Source organism: Triticum aestivum, chromosome 3A, assembly GCF_018294505.1.
Source record: "Triticum aestivum cultivar Chinese Spring chromosome 3A, IWGSC CS RefSeq v2.1, whole genome shotgun sequence".
Taxonomy (NCBI): Eukaryota; Viridiplantae; Streptophyta; class Magnoliopsida; order Poales; family Poaceae; genus Triticum; species Triticum aestivum.
This window is the reverse complement of record NC_057800.1, coordinates 41765763-41783561: the sequence shown is the minus strand read 5'-3', so window position 1 is coordinate 41783561 and position 17799 is coordinate 41765763.

The following is a 17799-nucleotide window of genomic DNA, read 5'->3' as shown; positions in this document are numbered from 1 at the left end:
TGCTTGACCAATAGGGGGAGGCCCAAGATGGCATGATCCATCTTCGTGAATTTCATGATTTCCGCATCAAGTTTGCACTAGGCGGTGTGCCCCCTCTTTGCTACGAAATCTGCGTTTGCCTCCTTGAACTCGCGCTAGACAAAGCGCTCCCTCTCCGTCGCCAACCCCTGGTTGATGACGGTCTCCTCGGCGATTACGTTGGGGATGGGAAATTGATGAGTTCAAAATTGCATCTTTTTTATTTTTGTTAGTTTTGTGCCGTAGTTGTAGAATTTTTGGAGATTTTACCGCATTCGCGCATGTTTTTTTGTCTTATTTCACCAGGATCTTGATTGAGGAGGAAATCTTGGGCATTAAAGAAAAAAATTAACGGTACGAAGAACCATCAGTACCCTTGGTGCATGCATGGTCCTTGGAGAATTTAAAGGTGCTATTATCTTTTCTTCATTCAGACAACTGTTCTCATGTTGAGATGCTCTAGAGGCAGAATCATGTGTAGCTATGGAAGGGCTGTCGTTGGCTCTTCAAAGGTGTGATACTCCCATTGAAATTGAGATGGACACTTTGGTTGTTGTCCAGATGAACTCGTCTCTAGTCAAGGAGATTAAGCATCTTCGTTCTCTCCGTGAAGCTTGTATATTACTCATGTTAGGCGCTCTCAGAATAACAGTAGGGATTGTCTTGCTAAATTTGCTAGAGTAGAAGGTAGAACCATGACTCGGTTGAAGTAGGCATGCACCAAACCGCAAAGAACATGGATGGCACATGTGCAATTGAGGGTGTGTACAGGCGGCCCTGGGACAAATAATGTTGATTTCTTGAGCTTAGGCTACTCATAGTTGGAGTAACATAGATGGTAACATCACACATCTCTAGACAAAATTGATGATGTTGTGAGTAATTAATAAGAAAAAAGAGGCATGTGGTAACATAGTTAGTTACTGTAACACCACATATACCAAGACAAGATGAGTCTATAAAGTAATAAATAAAGTGTTGCATGATATCATACATATGTTACTCTATACTATAAAGGTAGTAATTTAGATTAGTAACATACTACCCATTGTGACTAGTCTTATGCCACCCGGGCCGCGTTATCCCGGCTGTTGGTTTCCGATGCTGTACCTCGAGATGCCCAACAGCTAGAATTGTTTATCTGGATCCATTACTGTCGCAGATACTAGTAGATGTTACTTACGGGAACTGGCGTCGAAGGGGTTCCTGTTCGTACTAGGCTCAGCGTAGGTTTGTTTTCTTGTGCCACCAAAAAAATATACGGACAAACACCCGTGACTCTGACGATCAAGGCTGCACCACCTCCCTGTGTCCACTCTCGTTCTACTCGTTATGGAGGAGGGCCGAGACGGCGTTCCCATACGGATGTATAAACTCATTTTATCTTTATGTCAAAACTGCACATATGACAGGCGCTACCCCCACTGAAAGATAATATGCGTTCCCTGCTCCATCGAGGGAGCCGAGCCCACGTTTATATTGATGTTGGCCGAAGCCCTTGGCTTGGTATACAAGATTACACATGAGGAGTTTGAGTAGGATACGAGAGAGGGAAGGAGATTGAGATTACAATACGTATATTCTAACACCCTCCCTTAATCTCAACTAACCTAAGTTAAGATTGCTCTTGAATTCTGCAAATGGTCTTGCTGGTAAGGCTTTTGTAAAGCCATCGGCCACTTGATCTTTGGAAGGAATAAACCGAATCTCAAGTTTCTTTGCTGCAACTCTTTCTCGCACAAAGTGAAAATCAATTTCTATGTGCTTTGTCCTGGCATGGAATACTGGATTTGCAGACAGATATGTTGCTCCCAAATTATCACACCATAAACAAGAGATACGATTCTTCTTTATCCCCAACTCAAGAAGTGATTCAACCCAAATAATTTCAGCAGTTGCATTTGCCAAAGACTTATATTCAGCTTCTGTACTTGACCGTGATACAGTAGCTTGCTTTCTAGCACTCCAGGAGATAAGATTAGATCCAAAGAACACTGCAAAACCTCCAGTTGATCTTCTGTCATCACTACATCCTGCCCAGTCAGTATCAGAGAATGCACTCACAAGAGAGGAATTAGACCGTTTGAAATGAAGTCCTATTCCCATAGTATGTTTCACATATCTTACAATCCTCTTAACAGCTGACCAATGTGCAGAAGTGGGTGCATGAAGATATTGACAAACCTTGTTGACAACAAACGAGATATCTGAACGTGTGAGAGTTAGATATTGTAGTGCTCCCACAGTACTTCTATACCTTGTACTCTCCTCCTCTTGAAGTGGCTCACCTTCATATGCTGAGAGATTTTCTGAGGAGGATAAAGGTGTAGGCATTGGCTTACAATTTTTCATCCCCATGCGAGACAGAAGCTCAACAGTATATTTTTCCTGATTTAACACAATTCCATCTTGAGTTTTCTTGACTTCAATACCTAGGAAGAAATGCAAATCACCTAGGTCCTTCAAGGCAAACTCCGAGCTCAAGTCATGCAAAAGAGCATTAGTTGCATTTTGTGAAGAACTTGCAACTATGATATCATCAACATATATAAGCACAAAAATGACTACTCCTGCCTTGTTATAAATAAACAAGGATGTGTCAGCCTTGGAAGCAATGAAGCCAAGATATTTCAACTGTGAACTCAATCTGGAATACCATGCTCTGGGTGCTTGCTTTAAACCATAGAGTGCTTTATCAAACTTGCAGACATAATGGGGGAATTTCTTACTCTCATACCCAGGTGGTTGTTGTTGGGTTTCGTAGTAATTTCAAAAAATTTCCTACGCACACGCAAGATCATGTGATGCATAGCAACGAGAGGGGAGAGTGTTGTCTACGTACCCACGCAGATCGACTGCGGAAGCGTTGACGCAACGTAGAGGAAGTAGTCGTACGTCTTCACGATCCAACCGATCAAGTACCGAAATTACGGCACCTCCGAGTTCGAGCACACGTTCAGCTCGATGACAATCCCCGGACTCTGATCCAGCAAAGTGTCGGGGAAGAGTTCCGTCAGCACGACGGCGTGGTGACGATCTTGATGCACTATCGAGGAATATGGTGGCTGGGGGCACCGCACACGGCTAAGGAATAGATCACGTGGATCAACTTGTGTGTTCTAGGGTGCCTCTACCTCAGTATATAAAGGACTAGAGGGGGGGAAGGCTGGCCGGCCACAGGAGGCGCGCCAGGAGAGTCCTACTCCCTCTGGGAGTAGGATCCCCCCCCCCCCAACCCTAGTTGGAATAGGACTCCTTGAGGGGGAAAAGAGAGAGAGGGGGCCGGCCACCTCTCCTAGTCCTAATAGGACTAGGGGAAGGGGGGAGGCGCACAGCCACCTTGGGCTGCCCCTTTCTCCTTTCCACTAAAGCCCACTAAGGCCCATATAGCTCCCGGGGGTTCCGGTAACCTCCCGGTACTCCGGTAAAATCCCGATTTCACCCGGAACACTTCCGATATCCAAACATAGGCTTCCAATATATCAATCTTTATGTCTCGACCATTTCGAGACTCCTCGTCATGTCCGTGATCACATCCGGGACTCCGAACAACCTTCGGTACATCAAAAATGCATAAACTCATAATATAACTGTCATCGTAACCTTAAGCGTGCGGACCCTACGGGTTCGAGAACAATGTAGACATGACCGAGACACGTCTCCGGTCAATAACCAATAGCGGGACCTGGATGCCCATATTGGCTCCTACATATTCTACGAAGATCTTTATCGGTCAGACCGCATAACAACATACGTTGTTCCCTTTGTCATCAGTATGTTACTTGCTCGAGATTCGATCTTCGGTATTCATATACCTAGTTCAATCTCGTTACCGGCAAGTCTCTTTACTGGTTCTGTAATACATCATCCCACAACTAACTCATTTAGTTGCAATGCTTGCAAGGCTTAAGTGATGTGCATTACCGAGAGGGCCCAGAGATACCTCTCCGACAATCGGAGTGACAAATCCTAATCTCGAAATACGCCAACCCAACATCTACCTTTGGAGACACCTGTAATGCTCCTTTATAATCACCCAGTTACGTTGTGACGTTTGGTAGCACCCAAAGTGTTCCTTCGGCAAACGGGAGTTGCATAATCTCATAGTTATAGGAACATGTATAGGTCATGAAGAAAGCAATAGCAACATACTAAACGATCGGGTGCTAAGCTAATGGAATGGGTCATGTCAATCAGATCATTCACCTAATGATGTGATCCCGTTAATCAAATAACAACTCTTTGTCCATGGTTAGGAAACATAACCATCTTTGATTAACGAGCTAGTCAAGTAGAGGCATACTAGTGACACTCTGTTTGTCTATGTATTCACACATGTATTATGTTTCCGGTTAATACAATTCTAGCATGAATAATAAACATTTATCATGAAATAAGGAAATAAATAATAACTTTATTATTGCCTCTAGGGCATATTTCCTTCAGTCTCCCACTTGCACTAGAGTCAATAATCTAGTTCACATCGCCATGTGATTTATCAGCAATAGTTCACATCACCATGTGATTAACACCCATAGTTCACATCGATATGTGATCAACACCCAAAGGGTTTACTAGAGTCAGTAATCTAGTTCACATTGCTATGTGATTAACACCCAAAGAGTACTAAGGTGTGATCATGTTTTGCTTGTGAGATAATTTTAGTCAACGGGTCTGTCACATTCAGATCCGTAAGTATTTTGCAAATATTTATGTCAACAATGCTCTGCACGGAGCTACTCTAGCTAATTGCTCCCACTTTCAATATGTATCTAGACCGAGATTTAGAGTCATCTAGATTAGTGTCAAAACTTGCATCGGCGTAACCTTTTACGACGAACCTTCTTGTCACCTCCATAATTGAGAAATATTCCTTATTCCACTAAGGATAATTTTTGACCGCTGTCCAGTGATCTACTCTTAGATCACTATTGCACTCCTTTGCTTAACACAGGGTATACAATAGATCTGGTACACAGCCTGGCATACTTTATAGAACCTATGACTGAGGCATAGGGAATGACTTTCATTCTCTTTCTATCTTCTGCCGTGGTCGGGCTTTGAGTTTTACTCAACTTCACACCTTGTAACACAGGCAAGAAACTTTTTCTTTGACTGTTCCATTTTGAACTACTTCAAAATCTTGTCAAGGTATGTACTCATTGAAAAATTTATCAAGCGTCTTGATCTATCTCTATAGATCTTGATACTCAATATGCAAGCAGCTTTACCGAGGTCTTTCTTTAAAACTCCTTTCAAACACTCCTTTATGCTTTGCAGAATAATTCTACATTATTTCCGATCAACAATATGTCATACACATATACTTATCAGAAATGATGTAGTGCTCCCACTCACTTTCTTGTAAATACAGGCTTCACCGCAAGTCTGTATAAAACTATATGCTTTGATCAACTTATCAAAGCGTATATTCCAACTCCGAGATTCTTGCACCAGTCCATAGATGGATCGCTGGAGCTTACATATTTAGTTAACACCTTTAGGATCGACAAAACCTTCTAGTTGCATCATATACAACTCTTCTTTAGTAAATCCATTAAGGAATGCAGTTTTGTTTATCCATTTGCCAGATTTCATAAAATGCAGCAATTGCTAACATGATTCGGACAGACTTAAGCGTAGATACGAGTGAGAAAATCTCATCGTAGTCAACACCTTGAACTTGTCGAAAACCTTTTGCGACAATTCTAGCTTTGTAGATAGTAATACTACTATCAGTGTCTGTCTTCCTCTTGAAGATCCATTTATTCTCAATTGCTTGCCGATCATCGGGCAAGTCAACCAAAGTCCATACTTTGTTCTCATACATGGATCCCATCTCAGATTTCATGGCTTCAAGCCATTTTGCGGAATCTGGGCTCATCATCGCTTCCTCATAGTTCGCAAGTTCGTCATGATCTAGTAACATGACTTCCAGAACAGGATTACCGCACCACTCTGGTGCGGATCTCACTCTGGTTTACCTACGAGATTTGGTAGTAACTTGATCTGAAGTTACATGATCATCATCATTAGCTTCCTCACTAATTGGTGTAGTAGTCACAGGAACAGATTTCTGTGGTGAACTACTTTCCAATAAGGGAGCAGGTACAGTTACCTCATCAAGTTCTACTTTCCTCCCACTCACTTCTTTCGAGAGAAACTCCTTCTCTAGAAAGTTTCCGAATTTAGCAACAAAAGTCTTGCCTTCGGATCTGTGATAGAAGGTGTATCCAATAGTTTCCTTTGGATATCCTATGAAGACATATTTCTCCAATTTGGGTTCGAGCTTATCAGGTTGAAGCTTTTTCACATAAGCATCGCAGCCCCAAACTTTCAGAAACGACAACTTTGGTTTCTTGCCAAACCATAGTTCATAAGGCATCGTCTCAACGGATTTTGATGGTGCCCTATTTAACGTGAATGCAGCTGCCTCTAATGCATAACCCCAAAATGATAGTGGTAGATCGGTAAGAGACATCATAGATCGCACCATATCTAATAAAGTACGGTTATGACGTTCGGACACACCATTACATTGTGGTGTTCCAGGTGGCGTGAGTAGTGAAACTATTTCACATTGTTTTAAACTGAAGGCCAAACTCGTAACTCAAATACTCTTCTCTACGATCAGATCGTAGAAACTTTATTTTCTTGTTACGATGATTTTTCACTTCACTCTGAAATTCTTTGAACTTTTCAAATGTTTCAGACTTATGTTTCATCAAGTAGATATACTCATATCTGCTCAAATCATCTGTGAAGATCAGAAAATAATGATACTTGTCGCGAGCCTCAATATTTATCGGACCACATACATCAGTATGTATGATTTCCAACAAATCTGTTGCTCGCTCCATTGTTCCGAAGAATAGAGTCTTAGTCATCTTGCCCATGAGGCATGGTTCGCAAGCATCAACTGATTCATAATCAAGTGATTCCAAAAGCCCATCAGCATGGAGTTTCTTCATGCGCTTTACATCAATATGACCTAAACGGTAGTGCCACAAATAAGTTGCACTATCATTATTAACTTTGCATCTTTTGGTTTCAATATTATGATTATGTGTATCACTACGATCGAGATCCAACGAACTATTTTCATTGGGTGTGTGACCATATAAGGTTTTATTCATGTAAACAGAACAACAATTTATTCTCTTACTTAAATGAATAACCATATTACAATAAACATGATCAAATCATATTCATGCTCAACGCAAACACCAAATAACACTTATTTAGGTTCAACACTAATCCTGAAATTATAGGGAGTGTGCGATGATGATCATATCAATCTTGGAACCACTTTCAACACACATCGTCACTTCACCCTTAACTAGTCTCTGTTTATTCTGCAACTCCCGTTTCGAGTTACTAATCTTAGCAACTGAACTAGTATCAAATACTGAGGGTTTTCTATAAACACTAGTAAAGTACACATCAATAACATGTATATCAAATATACTTATGTTCACTTTGCCATCCTTCTTATCCGCCAATCACTTGGGGTAGTTCCGCTTCCAGTGACCAGTCCCTTTGCAGTAGAAGCACTTAGTCTCAGGCTTAGGACCAGACTTGGGCTTCTTCACTTGAGCAGCAACTTGCTTGCTGTTCTTCTTGAAGTTCCCCTTCTTCCCTCTGCCCTTTTCTTGAAACTAGTGATCTTGTCAACCATCAACACTTGATGTTTTTCTTGATTTCTACCTTCGTTGATTTCAGCATCATGAAGAGCTTGGGAGTTGTTTCCGTTATCCCTTGCATATTATAGTTCATCACAAAGTTCTACTAACTTGGTGATGGTGACTAGAGAATTCTGTCAATCACTATCTTATCTGGAAGATAAACTACCACTTGATTCAAGCGATTGTAGTACTCAGACAATCTGAGCACATGCTCACTAGTTGAGTGATTCTCCTCCATCTTTTAGCTATAGAACTTGTTGGAGACTTCATATCTCTCAACTCGGGTATTTGTTTGAAATATTAACTTCAACTCCTGGAACATCTCATATGGTCCATGACATTCAAAACGTCTTTGAAGTCCCGATTCTAAGCCATTAAGCATGGTGCACTTAAACTAGGTCTGTCACCTAGCGTTGCATCAAGGACATATTGAGCTAGCCAAACGTTCATAACGTCTGCATCTGCTCCTGCAATAGGTCTGTCACCTAGCGGTGCATCAAGGACATAATTCTTCTGTGCAGCAATGAGGACAAACCTCAGATCACGGATCCAATCCGCATTATTGCTACTAACATCTTTCAACACAATTTTCTCTAGGAACATATCAAAATAAACATATGAAAGCAACAACGCGAGCTATTGATCTACAACATAATTTGCAAAATACTACCTGGACTAAGTTCATGATAAATTTAAGTTCAATTAATCATATTACTTAAGAACTCCCACTTAGATAGACATCCCTCTAATCCTCTAAGTGATTACGTGATCCAAATCAACTAAACCATGTCCGATCATCACGTGAGATGGAGTAGTTTCATTGGTGAACATCACTATGTTGATCATATCTACTATATGATTCACGCTCGACCTTTCGGTCTCTGTGTTCCGAGGCCATATCTGTATATGCTTGGCTCGTCAAGTATAACCTGAGTATTCCGCGTGTGCAACTGTTTTGCACCCGTTGTATTTGAACGTAGAACCTATCACACCCGATCATCACGTGGTGTCTCAGCACGAAGAACTTTCGCAACGGTGCATACTCAGGGAGAACACTTCTTGATAATTTAGTGAGAGATCATCTTATAATGCTACCGTCATTCAAAGCAAGATAGGATGCATAAAAAGATAAACATCACATGCAATCAATATAAGTGATATGATATGGCCATCATCATCTTGTGCTTGTGATCTCCATCTCTGAAGCACCGTCGTGATCACCATCGTCACCGGCTGATACCTTGATCTCCATCGTAGCATCGTTGTCGTCTCGCCAAGCTTATGCTTCCACGACTATCACTACCGCTTAGTAAAGCATTACATCGTGATTTCATTGCATACAATAAAGCGACAACCATATGGCTCCTGCCAGTTGCCGATAACTCGGTTACAAAACATGATCATCTCATACAATAAAATTTAGCATCATGTCTTGACCATATCACATCACAACATGCCCTGCAAAAACAAGTTAGACGTCCTCTACTTTGTTGTTGCAAGTTTTACGTGGCTGCTACGGGCTTAAGCAAGAACCAATCTCACCTATGCATCAAAACCACAACGATAGTTTGTCAATTTGACTCCGTTTTAACCTTCGCAAGGACCGGGCGTAGCCACACTCGGTTCAACTAAAGTTAGAGAGACAGTTGCCCGCAAGCCACCTATGTGCAAAGCACGTCGGGGGAACCGGTCTCGCGTAAGCGTACGCGTAATGTTGGTCCGGGTCGTCTCGTCCAACAATACCGCTGAACCAAAGTATGACATGCTGGTAGGCAGTATGACTTATATCGCCCACAACTCACTTGTGTTCTACTCGTGCAAATAACATCAAACCATAAAACCTAGGCTCGGATGCCACTGTTGGGTTTCGTAGTAATTTCAAAAAATTTCCTACGCACACGCAAGATCATGTGATGCATAGCAACGAGAGGGGAGAGTGTTGTCTACGTACCCACGCAGACCGACTGCGGAAGCGTTGATGCAACATAGAGGAAGTAGTCGTACGTCTTCACGATCCAACCGATCAAGTACCGAAACTACGGCACCTCCGAGTTCGAGCACACGTTCAGCTCGATGACGATCCCCGAACTCTGATCCAGCAAAGTGGCGGGGAAGAGTTCCGTCAGCACGACAGCGTGGTGACGATCTTGATGCACTACAGCAGCAGGGCTTCGCCTAAACTCCGCTACAGTATTATCGAGGAATATGGTGGCTGGGGGCACCGCACACGGCTACGGAATAGATCACGTGGATCAACTTGTGTGTTCTAGGGTGCCTCTACCTCAATATATAAAGGACTAGAGGGGGGAAGGCTGGCCGGCCACAGGAGGCGCGCCAGGAGAGTCCTACTCCCTCTGGGAGTAGGATTCCCCCCCCCCAATCCTAGTTGGAATAGGACTCCTTGAGGGGGGAAAGAGAGAGAGGGGCCGGCCACCTCTCCTAGTCCTAATAGGACTAGGGGAAGGGGGGAGGCGCACAGCCACCTTGGGCTGCCCCTTTCTCCTTTCCACTAAAGCCCACTAAGGCCCATATAGCTCCCGGGGGGTTCCGGTAACCTCCCGGTACTCCGGTAAAATCCCGATTTCACCCGGAACACTTCCGATATCCAAACATAGGCTTCCAATATATCAATCTTTATGTCTCGACCATTTCGAGACTCCTCGTCATGTCCGTGATCACATCCGGGACTCCAAACAACCTTCGGTACATCAAAAATGCATAAACTCATAATATAACTGTCATCGTAACCTTAAGCGTGCGGACCCTACGGGTTCGAGAACAATGTAGACATGACCGAGACACGTCTCCGGTCAATAACCAATAGCGGGACCTGGATGCCCATATTGGCTCCTACATATTCTACGAAGATCTTTATCGGTCAGACCGCATAACAACATACGTTGTTCCCTTTGTCATCGGTATGTTACTTGCCCGAGATTCGATCGTCGGTATTCCTATACCTAGTTCAATCTCGTTACCGGCAAGTCTCTTTACTCGTTCTGTAATACATTATCCCGCAACTAACTCATTTAGTTGCAATGCTTGCAAGGCTTAAGTGATGTGCATTACCGAGAGGGCCCAGAGATACCTCTCCGACAATCGGAGTGACAAATCCTAATCTCGAAATACGCCAACCCAACATTGTGACGCCCCCGACTCAATCGTACACTAATCATGCACGCAAATGTGTACGATCAAGATCAGGGACTCACGGGAAGATATCACAACACAACTCTACAAATAAAATAAGTCATACAAGCATCATAATACAAGCCAGGGGCCTCGAGGGCTCGAATACAAGTGCTCGATCATAGACGAGTCAGCGGAAGCAACAATATCTGAGTACAGACATAAGTTAAACAAGTTTGCCTTAAGAAGGCTAGCACAAACTGGGATACAGATCGAAAGAGGCGCAGGCCTCCTGCCTGGGATCCTCCTAACTACTCCTGGTCGTCGTCAGCGGGCTGCACGTAGTAGTAGGCACCTCCGGTGTAGTAGGGGTCGTCGTCAACGGTGGCGTCTGGCTCCAGGGCTCCAGCATCTGGTTGCGACAACCAGGTAGAAGGGAAAGGGGAAAAGGGGGAGAAAAGCAACCGTGAGTACTCATCCAAAGTACTTGCAAGCAAGGAGCTACACTACATATGCATGGGTATATGTGTAAAGGGCCATATCGGTGGACTGAACTGCAGAATGCCAGAATAAGAGGGGGATAGCTAATCATGTCGAAGACTACGCTTCTGGCAGCCTCCGTCTTGCAGCATGTAGAAGAGAGTAGATTGAAGTCCTCCAAGTAGTATCTCCAAGTAGCATCTCCAAGTAGCATCCCCAAGTAGCATCTCCAGTAGCATCGCATAGCATAACCCTACCCGGCGATCCTCCCCTCGTCGCCCTGTGTAAAAGCGATCACCGGGTTTTCTGTGGAACTTGGAAGGGTGTGTTTTATTAAGTATCCGGTTCTAGTTGTCATAAGGTCAAGGTACAACTCCAAGTCGTCCTGTTACCGAAGATCACGGCTATTCGAATAGATTAACTTCCCTGCAGGGGTGCACCAACTTACCCAGCATGCTTGATCCCATTTGGCCGGACACACTTTCCTGGGTCATGCCCGGCCGCGGAAGATCAACACGTCGCAGCCCCACCTAGGCACAACAGAGAGGCCAGCACGCCGGTCTAAACCTAAGCGCGCAGGGGTCTGGGCCCATCGCCCTGAGCACACATGCACGTTGCGAGGGCGGCCGAAAGCAGACCTAGCCTAGTGGCGTTCCAGTCCAATTCAGCGCGCGCCGCTCCGTCGCTGACGTTTGAAGTGCTTCAGCTGATACCACGACGTCGGGATACCCATAACTACTCCCGCGTAGATGGTTAGTGCGTATAAGCTCGTAGCCAACTCAGATCAAATACCAAGATCTCGTTAAGCATGTTAAGTATCCGCGAACGCCGAACAGGGCCAGGCCCACCTCTCTCCTAGGCGGTCTCAACCTGCCCTGTCGCTCCGCCACAAAGATCCACTCGCGGGTGCTCCACCAGCCGACCCGACTTTAGTCTCCACATGTATCATGTATAAAGTATATAGTATATACCCGTGATCACCTCTCAAGTGATCACGGCCCGATAGTATAGCACAGCAGACGGACAAGAATGTAGGGCCACAGATGGAAATACTAGCATCCTATACTAAGCATATAGGATTGTGGGTAAGGTATCAATGACTGTAGCAACAATGACAGGCTATGCATCAGAATAGGATTAACGGAAAGCAGTAACATACTACACTACTCTAATGCAAGCAGTATAGAGGAGAATAGGCGATATCTGGTGATCAAGGGGGGGGGGGGCTTGCCTGGTTGCTCTGGCAAGAGAGAGAGGTCGTCAACTCCGTAGTCGAACTGGGCAGCAGCAGCGTCGGTCTCGTAGTCTACCAGAGAGAAGAGGGGGAAGAAACAGTAAATACGTAGCAAGCAAGTGCATAACAGGACAACAAGCAGAGCTAGACGTGTTCTAACGCGGTATGAGGTGATACCGGTGAAGGGGGAAAACATCCGGGAAAGTATCCCCGGTGTTCCGTGTTTTCGGGCAGAGGAGCCGGAGGGAGAAAGTTGCGGGTTCGATAGGTTAGGGGTGTGTGGCGGACGAACGGACTGCGTTATCCGGATTCGTCTCGTCGTTCTGAGCAACTTTCATGTAGAAAGTATTTTCATCCGAGCTACGGATTATTTTATATTAATTTTTAAAGATTTTAAATCATTTTCTAAAAATTAGCATAATTAAATTAATTTAGAAATTGTAATTATGATGCCAGCATGACATCAGCATGATGTCAGCAGGACCAAAGGTTGACTAGGTCAACCCTGCAGGTGGGTCCCATATGTCATAGGTACAATAACCTAATTAATCTATTAATCAATTTAATTACTTAATTAGGTACCTAATGTTTAATTAGTTTAATTAAACAGGATTGATTAAGTTAATTAAGTCAATTAATTAATTAACATTTTATTTACTTATTATTTATCTATTTATTTTTAAGTTCTTTTTTTTAATCATTCTGGGGCGGGGCCCCCTTGTCATAGGCCCATAGGGCCTTAACGGGCACGGGCACGCGGGCGCTGGGTATACGAGCGTAACCCGGTTGGCCTCGGGCGCCGGCCGGTGCGGCCAAGGGGCGCCGGGCGCGGCCACGGGGAGCAGGGGCAAGGCAGCGCGCCGAAGTCGAGCTCCGACGGCTGAGGTCCGGGCGGAGTAGAGGGGGCCGCGGCAAGTAGATGCAGCGGGGCACAGCGAGTGGTCCAGGGGCTCCGGCGACATGCGCGTGAGGAGGCGCGCGCGCGGGGGCAAGCACCGGCGGCCAGCGGGGCAGCGCGTGGTGGTGCGCTGAGCGCAGCGGGCAAGACCACGGCGCGGCCAACGATGGCTACAGGGCGTGGTGAGCACGGTGGTCGGCGAGCAACAGTGGAGGGGACCGCGGCAAAAATTACGGGACAGAGGGAGAGACGGGGAGGGCGAGGCCCTCACCGACGATGTAGAGACCAAGGGGGGGCGGCGAGGCTCGAGGTGGCCTTTGGGGAGGAGGACGGGGACGATGCGCGGCGACGAGGAGGCAGTCCGGCGAAGACGCTTCCGGCGAGGGGCGTTCCGAGGAACGGCGGGGTCCAGGGCGACGGTGTCGGGGAGCCGGCCGACGACGGTGCTCGGGGCGACGATGGGGTTCGATCCGGGCGGCGGCGAGGGGCGCAGGGGGGGGCCGACGCGGTGGCGTCTGGTGGCGGCGGGGACAGGCGACGCCGGCGAGGCGTGTGGCGGCGATGGCAGGGGGGTCGGGGTGGTTCGGTCCCGATCCGATCTGGATCGGGAGGGGGAGCGAGTGGGGGGGGGGGCGAGTGGGTGACGGGGTGGTTAGGGTTTCGGGGTCTCACCGGTGGGGGGGATAAGGAGAGAGTGGGGGGGGGGCGGCCGGGGCCTGGTGGTGGCCCAGTGGGGCCTGTGGTCAGCTGGGCCGAAGCCCGGGGGGTTTCTCTTCTCCTTTTTCTTTCTTTTGTTTTCTATTTGTTCTTTTCTTTTTATTTATTCTTTCCTGTTTTACTTTAGTCACCTTTTATTTTAGTTTCTGTAAAATATATACATAGCATCTAATTTAGTATCTCAGTTTAGTCCACCGTCACAAAATGTCTAGTCCCCAATTAATTTAGTTTGATAATTTACTAATTAGTAAAGGCATTTAATTATTAGTTTTTATTACTGTTTTATTTATTTCAGTGCCATTAAATACTTTATAAAAATGCGGATTCTCCACCATAATTATTTATGCAATATTTGGCACATATAGAACATTTTAGTTTTAATGTTTGAAAACTTTTATTGTTTGCCTTGATTTTGAATTTTTGAATTCAGACGGGATTGAATCATCGTGAGATTTACAACAGTAAGAGTGGTGACGTGGCATCATTAGCAGAGTTTTATTGTAGCCTAATTATCCGGGCGTCATAATTCTCCTCCACTACAAGAAATCTCGTCCCGAGATTTAAGAGGGGTCTAAGGGGGAAAGGTTTGGTTACGAAATTCTAGCGAATCTTCTTGGTCTTGGTAGCTCTTCTCGAAGAGGTCGATCCATAGCGTTGATGTCTTCATTCCTATGCATCACATCATGATAGGGTTGTCGTCCTTCCTTCAGGAACTCCATCGTACTTACGAAAATTATAAGGGTTAACTTCGGAAGAACAGGCCTCTACAAGGTTGCTTAGCCTGTAGATAACAATACTGGAAGGTGGCGGAAAGTAACTCTCGGACTAAAACTTAAGAATGTATCGTGAGCAATGTAAGAAGGTACAACAAGGAGTTCCAAGCGGATAGACAATTGTTCGATGCCGGAAAAGAGTGCGAAAGGGGTCCAAAGCATCAAGATTAAGTATTCCATCTGATACCGGAACAAATCACTAGGAAGGTGGCTCGCGAATTACACACGAAGCCAAGCGTGAGTATTGACTTTGGGAAAGGGGGTACAGGAGGGTCAGGTTTCGATCCTGTGGAACTGTGGGTTATGGGCCCACCATGTGGGTTAAAAGTAGGAAAGGCAATGACGTCTTGCACAATCATGTAAGCAAGGCATGTTAGAGGATAGCCTGACAGTTATGTCGGCAACAATGTCGGTACCAAGGGCGAGGGACGAAGAGAACCATCTTCCTACTCGTTGAACGAGGCGGACCAATAGGCAAAGTTCTCGTCCATCGGTGGTTACCGGAATGTCATCACCAAAATAACAGGGTCTTTCTGACAGCATTGTACACCGAGGTGTTTACAAAAGTAGGAGAATATTACTGCTTAGATCTCATAGTTCACAAGAAAGGTTAAACCAAACAATGGAAAGGAAGATATGATTATCGGAGTTAACCAGATCAATGGAAAGGAAAAATGTGTTTAAACACATTTTCCAGGGGTATATCCTTCCCAAGGACAAGCAGATGATATCCATGACAGGATAGTAGGTAGAAAACCATTTTAGGTAAGGGGAGAAAAATTTCATGACATTACCCATACAACGGTGTTTGGATATTTGATAAAGAGAATTTAGCATTGTGCTTCAAATGTTCTTGGTGATGAACGGAGTACCACAGACATCCTTCAGGTAGCAATGATATGGTGTTTCAATCAAGGGCCCAACTTCGGATACACCAATGATCCATCAGGAGTAACTTATAAAATAAGTCCTACCACTTCCTTCAGGAGGAATAGTTATCCTTGCAAAAGAAATCATAATGATAGGTCCTCCAGCCAGGGGGGGTGCTAGGCATGACATCATGTTACCGGGTCATCAAAGGACAAACAACATAACTCCTGGAAAGTTGTCCCAATCATCATATCTGACCGAGATTCAGATCCAATTGGTGTCATGATGCCTCAGACTCAGGATGTCCGAGAAGAAAAGGCGCAACACAAATCGTTGAAATGGCATTGCAAGATTCTCGGGAAATGAACTATGGGAGCGGGTTCCTGAAACAATAGTTCATCATTAAACCAAGGAGAGGTGAGGAGGTGGCTGATTGACTTAGCGACAATTCATTGAGATTTTCAAAAGATGGATTTCCACAATAATGTGAACAAGAAGATGACATTTGTCAGATCAAATGGTATAATGATGTATGCTCGAGGAAAACATACACAATTAAACATTGGTTGAAAGGTGCACCCGAAATATGGGTTGGGTTGCACGACCAATGTCAGAATGGTGATTCAATAGTCAATAGCCTAAGAATGAACTTTCGACCATTAACTTCAAAAAAAATAGGGTTGCTAGAAGGAAAGAATCCAAACAACACCGTTCACTTGTTGGAATTAACACGGGGACCAAGAAAGAATGGTGATGGTGAGAAGTATTTCTATGTCAAGAATTCTCAAGAGGTGGAACAAATCTCAGAACATTCTTGACATAAAGGATGGTAATACTCCAAGGTAAAGAAGAACAATTGCTGGATAGCAAGGAACTCAAGGTATAACACCAAACATGAACAAGCTTGTGTTGGTGGGAGGGCAATAAAGTGATCGACGATAATACAATTCATCAAGGGCAAGGATGGTATTTCTCATCATGAATTCAATTGATATCCTGGATGAGCTCAGAATGTTGATGATCACGACACCTTTGTCGCGAGAGTTCATGAAGATGTAATCGATCGGTAACGACATCAAGTCAAGTAATGATGAAGTGAAAGGTTATTGGAACCAAGGGTACGACACAAACTCGAAACCAAGCTTGTTGTTCAAGGCGAAATGATATGACGATGAGGATCGACATAAGGTTAGTTCATCGTCGAAAATTGGTGCTCCGAGAATAAGGACCAGGTAGCACAGTTAGAATCGTCACGACAATGATATAGCCAAACATGCTAGGAATGGCGTGATCGGGTACAAACTCGTACTTATAGAAGCTTACTAAAGAGTTGTTGAACCGAAGAGTGGACTCGGTTCAGTTATCGGTGTCTTTGAGTGTTCAATAACTCAGAGCCCGCGAAAAATTGGAATCAGTGGGAAGGTAGCACTTGATGAAGAACTCATAAAAAGTTATGCAGTTCCATGATAATCTCGAGATACCAGGGGGGTAATACTCGACGACAGATCAAAGTAGAGGTTGTACCGGGGTATTGATCCACAGAAGACAAGTGCTTACACTTGCATCGAAAATGGTATTTACAGGAGAACATGGTCGAAACCACGATTGTAAAAGGCCATACCCCAGATATAAGATGAACTTATATCAAGGGAATAATTAATTTTAAAAGAAGCTTCGATGAGAAGATGTACATCGGGTCCATGGGCATGAACACAAAGTTCAAGGTCGACTCCCACTTCTCCAATGCACAACCTTTCATTCACTTCTCGCGTTCAATGAAGACGTAGTGTTGAAATTTTATCTGGCAAAATATCATAAGAGTATGACTCGTGAAAACTTTCGAGTTCACACATATTAAGGAAGGCATAGGTTCAACCTATAGGGGCTTCTTAGAAACATATACCACAAGTTTCAAGAGTAAATATCACAAGCTCGAAAGTAGAGCAAGGTTGAGAAAGTAGATGATACAATTACCAAGGGCATTATGTATCCAAG